The sequence below is a fragment of the Misgurnus anguillicaudatus genome, chromosome 19 (genome assembly GCF_027580225.2).
Source record: "Misgurnus anguillicaudatus chromosome 19, ASM2758022v2, whole genome shotgun sequence".
Classification (NCBI taxonomy): domain Eukaryota; kingdom Metazoa; phylum Chordata; class Actinopteri; order Cypriniformes; family Cobitidae; genus Misgurnus; species Misgurnus anguillicaudatus.
In genome coordinates, this window is record NC_073355.2 from 45,341,650 (window position 1) to 45,362,555 (window position 20,906).

The 20,906-nt window shown below is 35.1% G+C and overlaps 1 long non-coding RNA gene across 1 annotated transcript; it reads left to right on the forward strand.

Annotated features, from left to right (window-relative positions):
• Window positions 1-3,003: 3,003 nt before the first annotated feature.
• Window positions 3,004-3,911, forward strand: LOC129436623 (uncharacterized). The gene is made up of 4 exons (XR_012359015.1): window positions 3,004-3,098; window positions 3,245-3,337; window positions 3,498-3,572; window positions 3,796-3,911. It is a non-coding gene; the product is annotated as an uncharacterized lncRNA (long non-coding RNA).
• Window positions 3,912-20,906: the final 16,995 nt, after the last annotated feature.

Here is a 20,906-nt window from a genome sequence, read left to right on the forward strand (position 1 = left end):
AATAGACACAGAATGAGGTTTTATTGTTTTATGGTCCAGCTCCAAAAATAAACTCTTGTCCACCTGTCCTACAGTTTTCATTAATTTTACTATTAGTTGGATTGGGCAGGACTACACAAAAGGACATTTAATTACAAAAAATGCCTTGATAAAAAGGGCATTTTGGTCACCCAGGGGTAAAAGGGCAGGTGTACGGTCGGGCACCCTACGCCCCACCCCCCCCCCACCCCCACCAAGCACGTCCCTGGTCGGAGTTTACTAAAGACACGGAGTGGACAATTAGCGACTGACCTTATTGCATATGCATTTGTAGGAGTTTCCTTTTCAGACGCAAAATTTATGTATTACCACTACAATCTGCACTTTTTTGGACATTGTTGTTCAAGAGGAAAACTTAATTTTATCTTCCACTACTTCTGTCTGCCATCTAATCCATAACAAATAGATATTTGTTACAGATTACAATTTATTCTAACTGGTTCACATGGTAACTGTTTATTAAAACTTTCTCAAGGTCTCTTTAAAAAGTCCCTTGGGAAGGAATAAATACTTCTACTATTAATCCTAATGGGTCTGAAACTTTTTTATAAATCAATTACTCATGAGTAATAATTATATTTAATTCTCTCAAACATGCAGATACTCTGGAGTTTCATGTTCGCGGTTCTGGTCCTCTGGTTGTTCCTCTGGGAGGTTCAGTGGTTCTGCCCTGCTATGTTGAAACTCCTTTAGTAATGGAGAGGGTGAAGGTGGAATGGACAAGAACAGATTCAGAGGCTCTGGTTCATCTGTTTCAATATGGAGATATTAGACCAGAGGCTCAACATCAGGATTATCATGATAGAGCTCATTTCTTCACTGAAGACATTAAACATGGAAACTTCTCCCTCCTGTTGAAGAATGCAAGAGAAGAAGATAAAGGGATTTACAGATGTAAAGTTTACAGTAACAAGGGTGCTGACAAAACTTTGGTTAAAATAAAAGTTGTTGGTAAGTGATGATCATTTTTATAATGGCATTTATTTTAAGATATCATTTCATAAAACAATGCTTGTACTATTGAATCAGTCTTACCTGCTGTCATACTTTATCTGTTTTTTTTTTTAGAATATTTGATAGTATCAGGATCAAATCAGTCCATATCTGCATCTGTGGGTGATGACATCACTATGAGCTGCTCTGTGAACTCTCACATCAAACCTGAAGAGATTAAAGAGGTTTCATGGAGGAAAATAAATAAAGATAAAGAAATCCTGGTTCTTCTCTGTGAAAACAATGAAACTTTACCAGAATTATCAGATGAGCAATTCATAGACAGAGTTGAGTTCTTCACTAATGAAATCCACAGAGGAAACTTCTCTCTCAGACTGAAGAGAGTCAGAACTGAAGATAAAGGAGTTTACATCTGTCAAGTGTTTACTGGACGACTTTCAGCAAACACAACTGTAATACTAGAGACACTGGGTGAGTTACAGAAAACAATCCAGACAAACATATGTTGTATTGATTTTTTCCAATAGTAGAAGAAATGGCTATTTAAAGCTCCCACAACACACACTGCTTCTGAATATATAATGTCAATCTGGAGTACCTATAGAGGAGTATTTCATCTTTCATATCTTCATATATAGTCTTTTGATCAGATTTCTAAGACAGATCAGCTCTAGCGATTCTTTCCGATAACATATGAAAAAACTTTGGAAGTTACGAGCTGCGGGAAAAGTGAGTCACGAGGCAAGCAACACTTTATACAACCCTGGATAACTTATGATTCACTACATGTGCGGGACATTTACATTGTATGCATTTATGCGCTGATTTCCAACATAACACAGAAGTCTTACTTACCACATGCAACTCTTGAGACTTTCAAGTGTTAAACAAACACACACGCAAAACTCCGCTGCTACCCCTGAAACTTTTACGACCCCTGGCAAAGTGCATTTGGCACAGAAATACTCGGTAACAAAAACTTTGTTAATAAGTCAAAATGCATGAAATACCATTGAACCACCCCTTTTAAATTATTTCAACTTTATATTTATAATTTATAGCAACTTTTTACCAGTCAAGAAAGTTTAAACGAATTGCAATTGTAAGTTTAATCAACCTAAATTTACAGTATATAATGATCCATTCATTCTATCCTTGCCACTTGGGGAAGAATAATGCATTTTAAGGGGGCATTTTATGCAGCCTTCAATTTGGCACACAGCTACAGAATCATTTAAAATGTTTTAGTCGGAAAAAACACTCTTTCAGGCCAGTCTTTTTAGACAACTTTTTAGAAGTTCAAAATTGATAACAACATTTTATGGATTTTTTTCACTAAAGCTATTTAAATTAGACACATCATCAAGTATACTGCTGTGTGACATGCTTTTAAATCATGAAGACATCAACATAAACTAAATTTCACTGAACCCAGAAAACTGACAGCGCATTTATTACATTTACAATTACATTTACAACTACATTTGAATAAATAGATTGCATTTCTTGATGAAGGGCATTTAATTTAAATTTGCAAAATAAAAACAAATGTGTATCCTGCATTGCTTTACAACTAGATCAGTGCAATATTGCAGTTTATGTCTTTTATATATTATTTTCTTATATAAATGGTTAAGAATTGGCAGCTTTTAAATAAAGCTGTAATCAAACTTATATTTTTTAAAACTGGTTGTAACTGTGTGTGTGTGTGTGTGTGTGTGTGTGTGTGTGTGTGTGTGTGTGTGTGTGTGTGTGTGTGTGTGTGTGTGTGTGTGTGTGTGTGTGTGCACGCGCGTGTGTGTGTGTGCGCGCGTGTGTGTGTGTGTGTGTGTTGCAGGTTTCTCAGCTCTACATATATTGGTGTTGATTCTCTGTATTGCTGCATTTTTATCAGCTCTTCTGTTCTGCCCTCTCACATACTGTACATTAAATAATAAAGGTATGCTTTTCAGCCGGGAACAAGCTTCATAATGTTTATTGAAACAATGTTTTGCAAATACTTTTCGTTTTTACTCAAGGCATAAAGCTGCTGCTTCATGTTTGTCTTCACTTTTGCCCAAATATTATGATGTTTCTGGCTTCGGTCCTCTGGTATGCTGCTGAAGGTATTTCAATGTTAATTAAAACTCATTTATCTAAATCTATTTGACAATTAATTCATTTTTTTCTAAAAATGTAGGCCTTAGTGTCTTAAAATGACAGGCAGACATTTATTATTAAGTTATATTAAATATTTCTAACATTTTATCAGGATCTTGGCTTGAGACAGTCTCTTGCTGTACGCTCTATATTTTGAGGCCTCTGAGGTTGTTTTGGGTTACACCTCATATCAGTGATTTTCCAGGTTTGTCTTTTTTTACAAATTAAAACTCGGATCTTTAGATTTCTCATAATGTTATTTTCTAATAGGTGTTCATTTATTTTACAGTAAATTCATTCTATAATATGTCATCACCGTTACAGTTCTTTTATTCGCACTTACAAGATTTGATCTTATCTTACAGACACAATTATTAACCATATTAAGTCTTCACATGCTGATCAGTATTTTCCTGCTGTTACGGTAGTAATGTTTTCAGGTTGGTACAGTTAATCCATTATTAAAAATATTGTTATGTTGACATTTTGTATTAGAACAAAACTATTGGTTACAAATTCAATTAATTGAAATAATTTTAAAGTAACAACCTTTTAAAAATCTATTCATTTACTATTTGTTTCTCTTTAAGTGTCATTGTTAAAGTTGATGTAGTGCTTTGTTTATTTAGTTTTTTAAAATGAGATATTATATGTCTGTGCTAGCTCTGTTAGCAGAACATTTTAAAGACATCAACAAAGTCACTGTTGTCTTTATCTGTGTATCACTGGTCCTGGTGTGTCTGAGCTTCGTCATACGTGAGTGATGTCATCTCAAATGTTTTTTTTTTTTACGTTATAAAACCTTAAAACAGTCAGAATGTTAATTATGCTTATTTAAGATTTTAATCACTTTCCAACTTTTCAACTGACCTCAATAATACAATGTAGGACAATGTGAATGTCAGACTTTGTTTGGATACACTTTCTTAAAATGTAGCTGTAGCCTCCAAAAAATATAATAAAGTTAAACATGTTTTTTATGCTTAGTTTTCCAGGATATGTTGTGTTCATATTCTGTTTGTGTTTCTCTCACCTAATCAAAAACTTAGATTGATGCTATTCAAGCTTTACATTCAGAAGAGCACTTGTTATCCAGTATAATAATGTTGCTTATCTTTGATCACAATAAAACTAGAATTCTTTAATGTAATAAAATCATACAAATATTTGTTTTTTCATTTTTGTGATAGATTTGGCTAGATGCTGTGTGAAGTTGCTCTCAGGCTTTGGTGAATCATGTCAACTAAAGAGCAATGAAACTATTAAGAGTGTTGCTGCCTGGTTGTGTTTTTATTTGCTGTCTTCAGCACAACTCTGTCTTTTTATCTACCGTGTTGACTTCTGGACAAGTAAGCAATAACATTTCAGACTCTAGCGGATGGTGAATTAGTTGTCCCCTTCTCTAACTGTCTCTTTTTTTTAGGATTGATTATTGTTGCAGTGTTGCCAGTGTTCGCTGGTTCGTGTTTTTTACAAGGGTGTTGGACTAACACAAAAAGGCGCAGGATGTTAATATTCTATCTGCTCTATTAAAACTGCATTTATCAGCAAGCTTTTTTGAATATAATGTAGGTGATATTATGTGTGATTTTTTTTGGTAGTGTTTTGACTCTCTTTGCTTCTTATCTTTTTTAGGGTTTTTCTATCTAGAAAAAGTGATATGGATACTGATGTGTTTGTTGAGTGTGTGGATGGTTTACTCTTACATTGAATTCCTGAGAAATAAAGAAGGTATGCATATTTTTATTAACTGTATTAAAACTTGATTTTATTAAATCTCTGTTTAACATTTTTTAATTGTGCATCAATTATAAAATACCTACTTATGTTTTCAATAATAAATAAGGCTGTGGTTGTGTCGACAGGTTATGTAGGAGTGGTTTGTATGGCTGGATTTTCTCAAGCGTTGTGGGTGAACATATTTTCTGAAGTCCCAGTCAATTATCCGAGTAAAGTATCAGTTTTCTTCTTTCTGCTTCTTTTGTTGTTTTTCAAGCATAAGATCTGGATTAGTTTTTTGATTACAGCAAAGTTTCAGTATTTCTATTCCAGCCTAATTAAATTTTCACTTTATAATGAATACTAGTGTTGGCGTAGCAAAGCTTTCTTAAACCACCAAAGCTTTTAGCACATTTTTTTTTAAAAAGATTCAAATCAAAGCTCGACGAGCTCGATGTCACAAAATGTTTTCCAACCATTTCAAAAGCAAAAAATTATGAATTTATGGAAAGATAAATAAATGAATTAATCCATATATTGAATACATGACAACAATACATTACATACTCATACTAACTCAAAGCAATAAAGATTTTGTATTATGGGTGTGGAAATAACAAAAACAATAATAAAGGATGTAATCCAGGTGCATGCACACAAAGTCATACACATTCCAGCTTATTACACTACTAATCAAAACAATATATAAAAGATGAAATGACTGCTGATTGGTGGGCCTCTGTGCACATGACCGATATATGAACCGATATAAGCTTGAATAATGATACAATTAGCCATAACAAATAAAATATGTTACACTATGCTGACACGAATGGGATAGTATAGGCTACTTCATGATATGATATGAAAGATGTGAAATAACAAAAAGTTGCCTATCGGTCATTATTCATTTTAACAATCTAAATCTAGGATCATATATTAGGCTCGGCTCGCTTCACCCCAAAAGCCAAATAAATTATCAACTTCTATCAACCTATAAACTTTTGCAATGCAACAGAAAAGGAACAACGCAAAACAATACATATTAACAACCCACAGAGGCACATTCTGTTTCAAGCAGTTTAAACCTTGAATCAAAGTACGAAGCAGTCACGTGCCTGTGTGAAATGAAGCTTCGGGCAGTCTATAGAAGTAATTTTTTTACAGAACATATTTTAATATTTTTCTATTAGCATTACACATTTCAAAGTAAAATGTAAATGTAGATTTGTTTACAGCTACTTACAAGATTACCATAATCAGACCAGCATCACTTTACAGACATTTGCAGAAAGCTTTACATTCTTCAGCATACTTTTACTAACTTTGCATAAAACCAGCACAAATGTAACTTTTTATACGTGCTAAATAGGACATGTTATAAAAGCTAATAAAACAATAATACCAACAATTAAACTTTAAATCACAAGAAGTTATTGTCATATTTCTGAGATTTCTGCTGTTTTCAATAGAAAACTGGTATTGTAAAGTAAATAAGTGCAATAATAATTTTTAACAAAAACGCTTCACTCTGCTCTACAGCATTTTGGAACAAAAACGTTTTGTTCCTGTTTGGATCAGTCGGTCTTGTTCTTGTGAACTCTGTGGCACTGATGACAGACTTAATATTTAAAGCTGGTGAGTTAATGTGACTTTATATTGATATTCTTAAGGTCATGATAAAGAGCATGTGCTGGTTGCATCTCATAAGCAGATCTACATTATAAGATACTATACTGTGCATTACACTGTTAAAAATGTGTTTTCATCCTCAGTTAACGGTAAACGTCTTGTTGAAGATCAGAGAATTGTTGTCTTCCCATTTGAATGCCTCTTTACCGTACCTCTTCTGATTTTACCCATTTTTACACCCTGTGAGTAAAAGTGTCATTTTGTTGTATTAGTGTATATGTGTTGTTTATGCTAAAAAAAGTGAAAGAAGTGGAAACCGCGAGTGTCCACTGTGGTACTGCTTGTCCAACCAACTTCAGCAAATGGTGTACTCCATAAGAGCAGGTAGCTTCTCAGTAGCAGATACTGCTGGCTTTCGAAGTGAGAAAAGCACCTGCTGCTTATATCCCCACGCGGTGGGGTGCCGCCGGTAGATGCAAATACCTGCATGCCATGTTCATTGGCGTTTTAGTAGTTTCTCGAAGTAAATTGGTCTCTCTAAGCGAGTTCACAATTCGACGGTCACGACATGACGTCGTAGTGACTGACTGAAAGGGAACCGCATCCAAGTGCAATTGTCCTGGAACCTAGAACCCGAGCTTTGAGATGGGGCACAGCAGCAGCACCCGCTGCTTTCATGTCAGTCTACAAAAGTCTCCAACCACGCCAGAAAAGATTCGTCCTAGTTGCTTTTTTTAAATAAAGTCGCTAAAGTTGCTAAATCTAGCAACAAAGTAACCAAGTTGCTCAGACTTTTTACACTACTCGGAGTCAGACTGTGCATGCTTGTTTGTGAACTCTGCCTCTGGTTGGCTTACGATGGAAATTAAGCCAATCATCATCAGTTATGTTTCTCCCAACACACACACACACACACACACACACACACGAGAAAAACAGTGTGTGGCTTAGACAGGGCCGGATTAACAAATTCTGGGCCCCTGGGCACAAAGGCATCATGGGCCTCTCCCACCCCTCTTCCTATCAACTCAACCTCAGCTAGTTATATATTTAAAACTTCGTGCTGATAGGTCTGGCACACATCTCTTACACCCATGGCAGTCTTTTCAAAGTCTGAAAACTGATCCCGAAGTGATGCCACAATTGACAGCAAAGAATCCAGTAGTTGCACAGCAGTCTTTAAATCAATGTCACTTTTCTGCAACAGCTCACTTTTCATCTTAAACCTGTGTAGGACGGCATTCCAGAAATGGGCCATGAAGGCTGTTTCCAAGCGTTCCATTTTGTCACACAACGAAGTTGCCTCACGCCGTCTATCAAAAGCGTCATGCATGTCTAAGTGATCTAAGTCTGGGGTTGAATCAACAATCACTGAAAAATATTTGGCATGCTGCAGCTCAGCTGCAATGACCCGCTTTATTTTCTCCCCCATTAGCACAATGAATTCCTTGCATATTGTAGAAGACAAATAAGAGGTACTGCCTCTACCCTTCTGACTATATTTCTGAATGTGATCAGCCAAAAAGGGATTAAACTGAGAAATCAGCTCTAAAATCCCAAAATAGTTTCCATTGTGCGCTGACCCTAGAAGCTCATCGTCGCCACGGAATGGTAGGCCTCTCTCACTTAAAAACTTTATCACCGCAACAACGCGCCTCAGCCAGCACCTCTTTCCAATACTTGCTCTCTCCCTCCACTTGCCGCACAAGTGATGCATCAACAGTACCAGTTGCATTACATCGCTGTGATAATGCAATCATGTTGGTTTTATGCTGTATGCTCTTCTCATGTTCAGTTATACGATCAGAGTGTTTCCAATCGCTAAATCCTGTTATAAATACATTTGTTTTTGTAGACAAAACCTTGCAGGCAAAGCAGAACACATGTCCAGTACTAGGTGAGTAAATTAGCCAATCCCTTGAAACTATTTCTCCATTTTGTAAGCGGCAAGAAAATAAATCATTAGTTAGTGAACGTTTCCTACCGCCAGCAACGTCCCGTGTTGACGCTGGATATTTGGCCGCTCGGTTTTGGAAGGCAGACACCCCGCTTTCAATTAACGCTGTTCGAAGTCGCTCGTCCATCGTGCCCCACAAAGACGGGTCATTTATTTTCCACGGGTTGTGCTTGAGCTGGTTGCACTAACCTCTGGGACCGTGTCGCGTGTAGCACTGCTTGCTCCAGGTGGTGGCGAGAGCGTCTCCGGCGGCTCGGGCTCGCAAGCGGGACTGGTGGTCTCACAATCAGCCTCACTGCTAACATTAGCAACAGGTGCCTAGTCTAACGAGCAACTAGCAACCAGCAACCTCCTTTTTAAAAAAGCTGTCGATAGAAGGCGCACTTTGTAAAAGAGCTGCTCCTCTCGCGTCTTTCTCCTTTTTTTGTTTTCGCTTAATATATCCGCTAGGAGTGCGTCAATCCATTTTTTCTGGTTTTGTGGTCTAGCTACGTTTTTTTCTTAATTTAGTCAAGAATTGACATTAAACCCGCCCTCCCTTACGATTGTACCAATCGTAAAGGGCATGTCTTCTGGTAGAAAATATTCACACTATTTAATTGGTCAATTTGTCACGCTTATACAGTGAGTGTGTACACATTAGACTGTTGACATGCACGTTTTAATTTATTTTAGTGGCATAAATGCACATTTCATCAAAATATGTTTTATGTACAAAATGTGTTTTTTGTATTTGATGTTGTGCAAAAAAAAAAAAATGCATGTTACGTGACATGTCGTCGGGGGCCTCCTGGTGGCAACTGCCCCAGTTGCCCGTATGGTAATCCGGCCATGGGCTGAGAGAGTGAGCCTACACAGGTGAAAATCACTTCAGTGAGATAAATTTTAGTAACGAACAGCATTTTAATGTCAGTAACGGTAACAGTGTTATAACGGGGAAACAGTAATTTATTTGATTACTCGTTACTGAAAAAAATAAAGCAGTTACTAACGCCAATTACTTATAACGGCGTTATTCCCATCACTGCTCATAAATAATAATGAGACACCAACGCATGATGATGTACTACTGTACAGTGCTTTGTCACATTACAGCCCATACAAATATCACAAAAAAGCTAAAAATTACAGTTTCCTCCTAATGTCAAATTAACAGATACTAACATTGTCTTCTATGATGTGAAACACAAGAGGCTGCGTTTACATTTTGCATTAACATGCGATCTCGGTGATCCGTTCACGCAGATCCGATCATCCGTATATCAGGACACGGCGCGTTTACATTTGTCACATAAATGTGGCTTCTGTATCTGGATGTGTGATCGAATCCCGTGCGGGGAGACGCGCGCTGGGTGGATAGCTGTCAATCAAAATCGGTACAGCTGTCTTTAGCCACAGGATTTAGGGTTTTCGCGCTAACAGCAATCCCGTATTGCACAGTGCTACTGAGAAGCCAACAGCAGAGAATAACTAGCAATCCCAACAGTCGTGTTGTTCACATTTTAAGCGTTATATTTTTTAGCTTTAAAAGCTTTATAGCGTCCGCACCGCGGATGAATGTCCTGTTTAACTCTACATGAACTTGACGTGCACCCGCATGCTTTAAATCAACAACAAAATCCGTGTGAAACATGACCGACTCCACTGTTTTATTCTGCCTTAATAACGGGCAACCATAAACTGTTGTTAGTTATGTTTCCTGGTAATTTTAATATGATTTAATTAAAAGAGCTAACAATTTCCTAAATTTCCTGTTCATAGTGCGTAAGAAGTAATGTAATTTACAAACACATATAAGCAGGGGCGCTGCTAAGGATTTTGGGTCCCATGAAAAGAATCTTGACAGGGCCCCCAACACAGCTGCGACTTTTTATATTAGTTTACATAAAATCATGTGCTTTTATGGTATTTTGACTACCAATGGGGTGAGAAAATTTTACTTGAATTAAGTGTTTAAGAAAAAAGAAATCTTATTTCACAATTTTTTTTCTCACCCCATTGGCAGATAATTTTGCTTGTTTTAAGGACAATTTCACTTAAATTGTATATTAATTTGTCTTAAAACTAGACTCATTTACTTCGGTCATTTTGCTCATCAAGAAAAAGCATCTTAATTTAAGAATTTTTAGATATTTCTACTGAAAACAAGACAAAAATACCAAGTAAGGAAGTCATTTTTTTCCAGCATTTTCTTGACCTTACATGAGGAGAAAATTGAGTTCCCTTATCATACACTTGTAACACTAGAACGGCCACCAGTAGTTATTTTAACCGCAACATTTAAACTTATGCATTGCAAAAAATGATTTTCAAGAAAAAAATTCTTAGGGCCCTATTTTAACTATCTGAAACGCAAGTCCGAAGCGCAAAGCGCAAGTGACTTTGTGGGCGGATCTTGGGCGCTGTTACTATTTTCCCGGCGGGAGAAATAAGTCTTGCGCCGGGCGCAAATCAATAAGGGGTTGGTCTGAAGTAGGTTCATTATTCATAGGTGTGGTTTGGGCGTAACGTCAAATAAACCAATCAGAACGCTATCCAACATTCCCTTTAAAGGCAAGGGCGCAAGTTCCATGGCGGGTTGCTATTATTATGACGGATTTGACAGGCGCACGCCAGGAGCGGTTCACAGCCGAGGAGACCGACGTTCTTGTAAGAGTAGTCAAAGACAGAGAAGTTGTTTTGTATGGGGATGGGAGAAACCCGCCCAAATCAGCGTCGGTTAAACAGGCGTGAGAGGAAATAGACGCAATTGTCTCATCAGCTGCGCCAAGCACTACATTGATGTCAGGAGACGCTGCGTCCACCCTCACCGCTGAAAGGGTTTGGGGGCTTTGAAATCGGACACAAGAAACGCAAGCAAGGTCCAACCCCAAAGTAAACTTACAAATCAAGTTCATATACATTAAGGTTTCTTATGAAAACATTTTAATTATTATTTAGATAAAATAAAAGTAATACAGCCACACAACAAACTTATGAAAATATTTTAATCGTTATTTGCATGATAATTGTTTAATGCTGCCACACAAAATAAATAAAAACTATCACCACAATGCTCACCACAATGATTTCCCTTATCTCATGTGTTAATATTTTTTATTGTAACAATTTATGATTTAATGATTTCCCTTATCTTCTATTTTTTATTGTAACAATTTATGATTTGCAAAAATAACTGTTGCATCTGTGTAGATTAGATAAGCAATGCGCGTTGTGCACGCTATACATTATGGTCAAGCATGCGCCCTTAAAATAGCATAATGAACCACGCGCAACGCGCCACTGACTTTAGACTAGTTTTTTTTGGTTAGTAGCGCAATTGTTTTTTGAAACTGCAAAATAGCATAAGAGGTTTGCGCCGGAGCACGCCTCCTTTTTTGCGCTGAACCGCCCAGGGAGCGCAAGTTCATTCCCTAGTTTGCCGACGTGCGTCTGTGGAGGGAAAAACCCGCTGTGCGCCGGTGCAAAATACGAAATGATACATGCGTCACTGACAAAGTCAATTGCGCTGGGTGCAAGATAGGCCCTTAGTATTTTTTTCTTGTTTTCAGTAAAAATATCTAAAAATTCTTAAATTAAGATGCTTTTTCTTGATGAGCAAAACAACCCAAGAAAATAAGTCTAGTTTTTAGACCAAAAACATTACATTTAAGGGATTTTGAGCATAAAACAAGCAAAAAAATCTGCCAATGGTGTAAGCAAATTTTTCTTGAATTTAGTGTTTAAGAAAAATTTTCAAGATTTTTTTGCTTACTCCATTGGCAGATTTTTTTGCTTGTTTTATGCACAAAATCCCTTAAATGTAATATTTTTGGTCTAAAAACTAGACTTATTTTCTTGGGTCATTTTGCTCATCATGAAAAAGCATCTTTATTTAAGAAATTTTAGATATTTTTACTGAAAACAAGACAAAAATACTAAGAATTTTTTCTTGAAAATAATTTTTTCCATGTGGTAATTATCTTTAACACTAGAACGAACAAGGCGTCATTTTGACCGTTTGAAATTTGCATAGTCAATAACTTTGTCTAAATAAATCACGTGCATAAATAAACATGCTTACTTGTCGAAAAATGCTACCGTAGAGACCTGGGGCCTCGTGTAAGCGTGCGTGTTAGCACAGAAAAGTGCCGTAGGCTACGATCATTGTCACGGACAATTTAGGCCTACTTACAAACCCACCTTGGTAACATAATGTCGACCCTTTGCCTCTTTCACTTCTTATTAATTTCTCTTTCCGTTTTTGACTTCTAGATTTTTGAGGCATTTTCACTTCCTTGTCAGTCAAGTTGATATTCTGCCGGCACTATAAGTGAAGTCAAGCTGTGTTGCCTGGATTATACAATTTGGGCGGACTGAACCATTTTATAACAATTGAGAGGGGGGAAAGGGGCCCACAGACATTTGTGTTTCCTAAACAAATAAATTTTTTGATACCAGGAAACAGCAAATAGAATAATTTAAAGTGAATAATTTTTACTATTAAATATTTTTAGCACCACAATTTTGGGGGCTTCTCTGGGCCCCCTCTTACTCGTGGGCCCCGAGAATCGTCATTGTTTACCCCCCCTTTACAGCACCCCTGCATATAAGTAACCTTGCATAAAACCAACACTGAATAAATGTATTTGGTTAATGTTATTATGGTTTGTACGTGTTTTAAAGTAACTTAAAATATGTTAAATGGGACAGAAACAGCCGATTGACCAGAAAGAAGCGCAACATTCACGTTGATATGTCACCATGGAAACTCAAACATTATAACGATCCTGAATTCTGCCATTAAATATTAAATCTCTCTATGAATAGGAACATATAACATATGCCTGAATAACTTAAATACAGTCAGCAGTGTTAAAATGCTTTTGAATATCGATTTATTAAGATACTTTTAAGCGTAGCTTCCATTGCTCCACAAATATGAATGTATGCGTCTCTCACCTGCGCTCCATGACCTAACGTCCTTTATTTTTGAGTTGTCAGTGAGAGGAGATGATAGTGGGCGGGGTTTTTTGTGATGTTGACCTGTTAATGCAGATACGATGGCTGGATTGCGTTTATATTACTCTGAGATCCGATCACAAAGCGTCCTCGACTACCTCTGCATCAGGACACACAGATCGGATAACATTCCGATCACAGACACGTTTACACTTGTCTTTTCAATGTGTATGTGGACAGCATCCGGATACAGGTCGCATGTTAATACCAAGTGTAAACGCAGCCTCTGATAATATCTAAAAAAGGTGTTGGTTAGTGTTTCATGACGCTTTAAACATTTTAATTTAACTAAGGCTTACAGTAGACCTGACTTTAGTTAAGCCATGGTCTGTGAAACCAGCCCTTAAAAGGCATAGTTCACCCAAAAATGAAAATTCTATTTTCTCATCCTTATGTTGTTCTAAACCTGTATGAATTACTTTTTATTGTGATGAGCACAAATGAAGATATTTTGATAAATGGTGGTAAGCACACAGCTGATTGTTACCATTGACTTCCATAGTAGGAAAACAAATATTATATAAGAAATGTGATAAATGATGAAGAAGATATTTTGTTAAATGATGGTAAGCACTCAATTGATGGTACACATTTTTAACTCATTTTGTTTTTTACTGTGGAATTCAATGGGTACCATTAGCAGTGTACTTACCATAATTTCTCAAAATATCTTATTTTGTGTTCATCAGAAAAAATAAATTCATACAGATTTACAACAACATGAGGATGAGAAAATGATTTTTGGCTGAATTATCCCTTTAATCTTTTATTGCATTTGTAATTTAAAAATCCTGTTAGAGAGAATAAAGTTGTCATAAATTCAAAGTACTTTTAAAATAGCTTTTAAATAGTAGTAATCATTTATTATACTGTCTTTGGTATTTGTGCTGAGACTGAGACTTTGGTATTTGTGTCTGCTTTCACACCTCAGGGACAGCTGTCACATCAGAATCTCAAGAGGACTCTCTGGTTGGTAAAACTTGGTATATTTAATATGATTTCTAAGCTACATTAATTAAAGAATCACTGAGAGTCCAAATAAATACATGTCAGCAAAAGCAGAAAGATTTGTTTCAAATGTCTTCTCTCTAACACAGAACTCAGCAGATTTTGATGGGACTTTTAACCAGAACTAGGCCCAGGAAGATCTTTAGAAATGGATGTTGTAAAAGTGCCTTTGCGCAGGAATGAGGAAAAGAAGGATATCACCTGACCTGACCTGACCGTAGGTCTCTCAGCATAATCTGTATTAACTGAATTTCGTAACACTGCCTATGAAGGCTGTCCAAAAAATGTTTCTCCCGGAGCTGCCTTCGTGCCACCAAAGTTATAGATGGATCGTTTTCCGCCTTGGCTATCTCAAGATTCAATGTGCGCCTGTGACGTCTGGGTATTTTAAAATAAACATTCAGAACTGTAGTTAAATCAAAGTGTATATTTTGCCAAACTAAAGGCCCATGTATGCCCTTGTGAAAAAAGTTCACTTTGATATATTTTTATAAAGTGCACTTATCACACAAAAGTATACTTTATCCAGAAATTTCCCCAGCAAAAATGGGACTTCTTATGCTCACAGTTTAAATGCAAGTGCAGTTTATGGTGCTATAGACACTCAGACTATACTGAAACAACATAGTCAAATATAACAGAAAATTCCCAATTTAACATCTTCCCTTTCAGGTGGATCTCTATGACTCCTTAAGAGTCCAGATACTAGAGACGTGTCTGAGCCCAAATACAGGCATAAACCTGAAATGCAGGTGATAGGTGTGATAATGCTTAAAGGGGTCATATCTCACAGTAATAAACTATTCATTATATGACCTCCCGATATAGCATCAGAACTAAAATTGTGCAACACAGATTACTTTAAGTTAAAATCCACTCACTCCCAGGCATGAACATATAATGCACATATTTTCACCATTGCAACAACATAACACTGTACCTGGTATAAGTTTTAAAACTATCCAGGCTTAAAACATCACACATATTTATGATTAATGACTTAAAATCCAAACTCGAAAGTTTGTCATACATGCAAAACCATTTAGCATCTCACATAGGAAATCACAAAACTCCTCATAATGCTAATCTACTTTTAATATAAAATCTATGCATTTTTCTTTTAAACTACGTAAAACGTTACAGTGTATGTAGGATATATGCATGGTAGTCATAAATTAAGGTTTTAGTCTCTGATTAAATAAAATAAAAGTAGTACTCTACTTGTAAATAAGACCTCTTTGAGAATAAGATAAGTGACGAATTAAGCCATTTGACGTGGTTGCAAACATGTCTAATGACATTAAACTTTAAAAAAAATGGTTAGATCTGAAGTGCTGGCATTTCTATCGATCAACAACATGATTCTCAATTAGACACACAACCATTGATTGCGACTTTGCCAACGTATATATATAGAATTTGTGAACAATGGTTAAATAAGAAATTCAGAATCTGTTTGTGTAAAGTTTTCTTGGTATGTTTTAATTTGCTTTACTGAGATCTTAGAACTGGTTAACTTGCATTTCAGTGTTCTGAACTAATAATATAGTCATATATCATATACATATATAATTGTGCAATACGTTTAAAGTGTACTTTTCAATGTACTAACATGCAATTTATGTGAACTAAAATACACTTTAATGTCTGTTGGAAATACATTTAAATATGAATTCAATGTAATGTTTTCAAACAACTAAATGTATATTAATTGTAATTACTGACAAATATATCACACTTTTATTTTAGATTAAATGCAATATGGTAATTTTTTTGTGTGTGTTTTGAACCATTTAACTGCCACCTTAATTTATCTTATGTAACAATATTGTACATGAAATATGTATTATGTAAGCAGTAGGGTACGAAAGGCTGTGCTGTATTGTAGAATAGGTAACGGCTGAAGGGCGTTTCCCACAACCCCTTCCGCCGTTGCTTATTTTACAATGCAGCACTTGCCTCGAGTACCTTTTTTGCTTTTATAAAACAGTTACCACACAATATTAAAATAAAAAATGTATTAGTGCAACTTTCATGAAGTAAAAAATAAAAGCATTCCTTCCATTAGAAAAAATAGTCCCTGACCGTGAACAACAACGTTCCAATCTATAATATGCATGAAAGCTCACATACAAACATCAAACCGTTCTCAAAATGATACGTGTGGTTGCAAAGGTGTTGCTAAGGGCGCAGTGATAGAACTGTTGGGTAAAGCGGTCATAACCGTGTTTTATTGTGAATAAAGCACAGCTATTGACCAATCAGAATCAAGGATTGGAACTAACCGTTTTATAAGTGTACAATGTACAAAAAAAATGAAAGTGATGTATCATTTTTGAATACGCAAATGATTTGGTATATTTTTACATACTTCCAGCTAGACTAATAAGTCGTAACTTGAAGAGTGCTTTTTTTGGGAAAACTAATTTGGCAGTATATTTTAAGTTTTTAAGTGTATTTTTATAAGTGAACACAATTTAAAGTGTACACTTGTTAGTGTACTTCTACAGTATGTGCTAAAGTGGAAAAATTTTTGGTATGCTTAGTACACTTTAAGTATGATGTAAAAAGTAAACAGTTGGATCAGTACACTAGACTTGTTCAATTGGTAACATCCCCAAAAATATTTTTTCAACTTTTCAACTAAATTAAGTTGGTTTAAACAGACGCAAAAACAATAAATTTCAAATACATATTTTTATTCACAGCATTCATAATTTACAGTATTTGGTTTTAAAAAGGAACAATTACTCATTGATTAATGATGTCAAGATGATGAGGTTTTCTAACATCTTTCTTCAACTAAATCAAGTTTAGTCTGACTGATAGTTTTGGCCTGATGGCAGTCTGAAAAAGCGAGAAAAGAAGTGTTTAAGACAGCGCATTTATTTAAGACTGCCCATTTAGCATATTAAATCTATAGTTTACTAGCTAAAGAGAACAATGAAAACTTAACAGTTAGTATATTTTTACATAAACACAAGTTTTACTAGAATGTCCTCATATACATTACTTTGGAAAAGTCTTAGGCCACCACCACCAGACTTGTTGTTTTATAAGTTTTAATGTCCATCCATATTTATTTTTCAATCTATTTTATTAAGATACAAACAGAAAATACAGGAAATATGTACAAGTGTTGACCTCTCTTGGCACTAAACACTGTGTGTTTTTGAGCAGAATGAAGTACAATGACTAATTTCTTTAAAATGAGAAATGAGGATTTAATTTCATTTAGGTTTAAGAGATTCTGCAGTTTCCTGTTATTGCTCAAGTGGAAGGGAAGTTTACCCTAAAAACTTGACACATCAGTTTACATTTTTGACAGTTATAAATACTATATACACATTTCCTGTGAAATATAATTGAAACAAATATATATGATCACTATAACATTGCAAAAACAACTTATCTAATTCTGGCATGGTGGCCTAAGACTTTTGCACAGTATTGTATATAGGTAGCGCTAAACACCATGCACATCTGTGGTTTCTAAACAAAATATTTGTTTCCAATTTTTTTTCACTCCAATTAGTTGTAGTTCTTTGTTACTTCTATGCCTAATAGAAAGAATTCATACAGTATATTTGTTTTCTTTTAATTTTTCTGTAATAGAAGTGTGCCATGTGAAGTTGCTGTCCATTTCTGGAGAAATATGTAGAAGGATGTTTGATAATGTGAAAAGTTTTTGGCTACTTTTATTATGTCACATTGATCTATACACTCTAAAACAAATGTTTTATAAGTGGTTCACTGGCTCGTAACCATTTTTAGTGCTATAAAGTAGCTAAAGCACATACACTATGTACCACCTGTGTAGAACCAAGTGATGCTATATCACTGCTTATGGTTCTTCATGGTGCTATATATAGGTGCTATAAAATTAAGCTTCTTAAGTGCGATTTAGCGTGCATTTATATTGCATGGTATTTGTGAATTTTAGCTTGCTCACCTTACTTCTATAAAATGTTAAAAATATAAAAATAAATAAAGCAAATTACTCTTAAAACTTTTTTGTCATGCTTCTGAGGTCTTTGTTTTTGGTGGATTGTTAAATAGTTTAATACATGCACTACAGTTTAATTGTTTATTAAAAACTAGACACAATATGTGTTAATTTAACACATTCATTTTAAGAGTGTATCTACATTTTATTTAACAATACTGATTATGCTTTGTGATTCAGGTCAGGAGGTCTCCTTGTCTTCTTCATCATTGTTCCCAGCTTCAGCAGGAGTCCCATCAGATTCTGGTAAGGTCTGTGTTAAGGAGGAGACATTTAAAAACAAATCTTTCTGTTCTTGAAATCTCATTCCCTCAGAAATGTCACTTGTTTTCTTTATTAATGCAATTTTCTTACAAATCATAAATATATAAAATATACTAACCTTAGATTCCTATTCTGACAGGTGTCCCTGCAAAGTGAGATCAGATCAGTATTAACTCATGATTTGCGCAGTGTTTTATTTTCCCTTCAATGTATTTTCTTTTAATTTAATATTTAAATATGTAAATGAACCAAAAGCCTGCACTGTGTACAGTATCATTTTCTGGTGTTTGCTTTTGTTTGCAGTTTGTTGCTTTGTGCTTATTTTACTAACACTATTTTATTATGGTATTGAAATCATGGTGATGTTTTAATAGAACCCATTTTTAATTTGATAAACACTAAACATATAAATATGTAAAACTACATTTTGTTATACTAAAAATGAGTTGTTTTTAATTTTGGTTTTTATTTTTTAGGAAGAAATAACATGAATAGCATCCTTTACTCAAGAATCAAAAAAGCAAAACATAAACTACTTTTTTTGAAACATTACAGTTGCTGAATTAGTTGGTTTCTAGTAGTCGTAGTTTATTTAAAAATATAGGAAAATTATTATTTTAGAGGTTTTTAATTCATCTGTTCCAGAGATAAATATTTTAGCACTTGCGTGCAAGTTCTGTAGCCAAGCAGAAACACAGTGACACTTGTTTTGTTTATATATTTGTTTTGTTTTTTAACTTCTTAGCTTAATATAGCTGTAAACTGATTTTATAAGACAGTGCCCCCACGATTCTTGTAAGTTGGCGACAGAAGGGTTTCGTACAGACTGATCTCACAGGAAGTCGTGTTAAAATCGCAAAAAAATTTGATTAATTTATTTGTGTCCATGGCACGAAAATCAACTTTTTTTTCATGCCTTGAGCATGAATTGCTTTTTCGTGTCACTTGCACAAATTTCACCAAATAGTTTTTTTTTGGTTGGCGTGGCACGTGACGACTCTCTTTTTCATGTCAAAAGCAGTAGGTTTTCAGTTTCTTTGTTTTAAAATATGCTTTTAAATTTTAACATGCAAAATTCAATGGCAAAATTTTTTACCATCCTTAATAATATAAGACGCTTAGTGGGTTGTTTACTTCTTTAGATAAGAGCATAAAGCTCAGTAGTCTACTGGTGTAACTAGTGTACGGTGCACCATGTTTACAAGCACACATTTATTATTAAAGTAGTTGTCTCATATTTTAAATCAAAGCCGTTTTTTTCTTATTTCATATAACTTCAGAAGTTAATTTCTACAGAAAAATGTGTCTATTTAATCTCTTAAGGAGACATTTCACAAGACTTTTTTAAGATGTCAAATAAATCTTTGGTGTCCTCAGAGTATATATGTGCTGTTTAAGCTCAAAATACCATATAGATAATTTATTATAGCATGTTAAAATTGCCACTTGAGCAAAAATGTGCCGAATGCAAATGACCTGATCTCTGCACTAAATGGCAGTGCTGTGGTTGGATACTGCAGATTAAGGGGGGGTATTACCCCCTTCTGACATCACAAGGGGAGCCAAATTTCAATTAGCTATTTTTTCACATGCTTGTGGAGAATGGTTTAGCCTACCAAAACGAAGTTATTGGGTTGATCTTTATACATTTTCTAGGTTGATAGAAGCACTGGGGGAGCCAATTACAGCACTTATAATATAAAGAGTTTCGTTGCAAAACGAGATAACCACCGTTTTTTTAATTGTTCAGAAATCTCGTTTTTTGGTTATGCATTCCAATTAATTTCAATGCAACTGCAGCTGGTTTGTTTTGATTTAAACCTTCATAACTTAAAAAATACAGCTAAGTAGCACCATAAAACAAAATAATAACATCATAACATAATAATAAACATGTTTTGACATGTTAAAAAATGGATTCATCTCGTTTTGCAACGAAACTCTTCATATAATATAACACGGAAAAAGTCAGATTTTCAGTATATGTCCCCTTTAAAATAATTTCAAAAACATGTCAAAATATTTTTATGCCTATGCATTCATAAGAAACACTGAATGCTCAGGTTTTGCACTTTATATAGTAATGAACGTTCTTATTTTTATCAATAAAGTCAAATAATTTGTAAATTCACATCGGATCTGGGCTCTTGAATTAACTCTTTTAGGGTGTTTCTCGCGGGAGCCACT